Source organism: Engraulis encrasicolus, chromosome 5 (genome assembly GCF_034702125.1).
Source record: "Engraulis encrasicolus isolate BLACKSEA-1 chromosome 5, IST_EnEncr_1.0, whole genome shotgun sequence".
Classification (NCBI taxonomy): Eukaryota; Metazoa; Chordata; class Actinopteri; order Clupeiformes; family Engraulidae; genus Engraulis; species Engraulis encrasicolus.
The window spans coordinates 56,667,402-56,669,473 of NC_085861.1; positions in this window are offsets into that span (position 1 = coordinate 56,667,402).

A 2,072-nucleotide genomic window follows, 5' to 3' on the forward strand; every position below is an offset into this window, starting at 1 on the left:
ACACTAAAGCCCACCAAGTAGATTGCCGAGTGCGTCGCACCATCAGCTATGATTATTTCCATAGCGAGTAACCACAGCTGATGGTGCGACGCACTCGGCAATCTACTTGGTGGGCTTTAGTGTCAAATAGTTGTCTTGACCGTAATTTAGATATTCTCAAGGTTGTATTTCAATACAAGACTGTATTTCATCCCAAACATGCAAAAAACAGGCAAATTTGTTCCAACTCCGGATAAATCCTTTAAGGCCTATGTCAAATGCAAACTATCACAAGCAAGCACACATTCCATGAAACCGTCTAACTAGGCCTTGCATTATCAAACAGTGTGTGAATGTGTATGTGTGTCTATACATTTTTAAAAAATATTTATCATAGGCTATATCATTGTATATAGATAGTTCTTTTATTTTAACCGATTGCACAAATAATTTGCAGCAGATAGTTGTCGTGACAGTAGTCTGATTTTCAGAAAGAGCATTTGAGTTTTGCTTAACCTCCACCTTTTACCCATAGGCTTATTCCTCACTATTCAGAAAGCAGGTGCCACCAGCCAGGCAGGCCTCAAGTTTACAGTTGGTCAGGCCAAAGTTCTTTTGTCCAGTTGAGTTAATCATTTTGGGGGCAAAAATAGAATAAATTGGAAGTTAGAATATAATACATTGATTTTTTGGACATTTCTATGAGGTGTCCTGAACGACATTAAAAATTCTTTAAGGTGCACTGTGTCAGATCTTTAGTTGTTTATTTAAAGAATTCATGCTACCCATTCATGTCCACTAATGTTGCCTTTTTCATGAATACAGCCTACCATCACCATCAAATTGGGAAAATTGCACTTTTCATACATGAACCTTCTCATCCATGGATCTTCTCCATGGTCCACCATGTTGAATTTCCAGAAATAGACATTTTTAGCTGCAAAAATTAATGTAATAAACAACTAAAAATCTTACACAGTGCACCTTTAAGTTTAATTTTGATAGGAGTGAAAGTTAAGCCGCTATTGTTGTGTTGCCTGGCTGTATGGCTATTTACATTATCTACAGTAGGCCTATGTAGGATAAATGAGAACTGAACAAACTTCCCCATCTAGGATTTCTGAGGACTTTTAGTGTGTTGTTCTAGACACGGCATATGGTCTGAGCTGAAAAACCTTCTCTTACAATTAATCTGACAGAAAATGCTACTTTGACAGGACAATTGTCTAAAAATCAATTTTGTTTCTCCCGTCTTTACCTCTGGCCTCTTCCCTTGGTGTTTCCCACCCCAGCTGAAGTAAACCAAAATCCAGGTTTCCCTGCTGTCAAGTAGCACAGGACAGCTTTGCCCACATTCAATATCCTGCTAGCAAATAATACATTAAGAAACTTTTGCATGACATTTAATGAAAGCTGTGACCAGCCTCAATGATGACCAGCCTCGCGTCACAAGGCAGGTAAGAAAGGAGGTAAGGACCGGACGAGCTGTAGGCCTACATGTGGTCTGCAAATGAAACGTATCCAATATTGTTGCCATGCCATAAAATATATAGCCTGGTCCTGACCATCCCATAATACTACCATTTCATCCTTATGCGGAAGTACATGGATGACTCGCGAGGCTATAAAATATACTTCCACAGAGTGCTTTAGTGAAATTGACAGACAACAACCATGTCTCAGATGGCGCACTTGTGCACTTCGAACACTATGTTTCAGTGCGTAACCAGTACGCCATACTCCTAAACCTAGTGCCTGTGAAGTGCACAAGTGCGCCATCTGAGACACAACCGGAGTATGGGATGGAAAACGGAACAAAATACTGTTGTTTGACTTGATGTGAAACAGCCAGTTGTCAGAAAACAGTTGTGCCATATCTGATCCAACCAGTTTAGATGATCATAATGACTACACAAATTATCTAGGAAGTACATTGGCCAACACATGAACTCGAATACACATACACAAACACAAATATTGTTTTGCCACTGCCAGATACCAGATCTAACACACAGGCTGCATATTGTTTTAACACTTGAGATTCATTAACATGATCTGCATTGTACAGAAAAAAGGACATGCAAGTGTTTTAC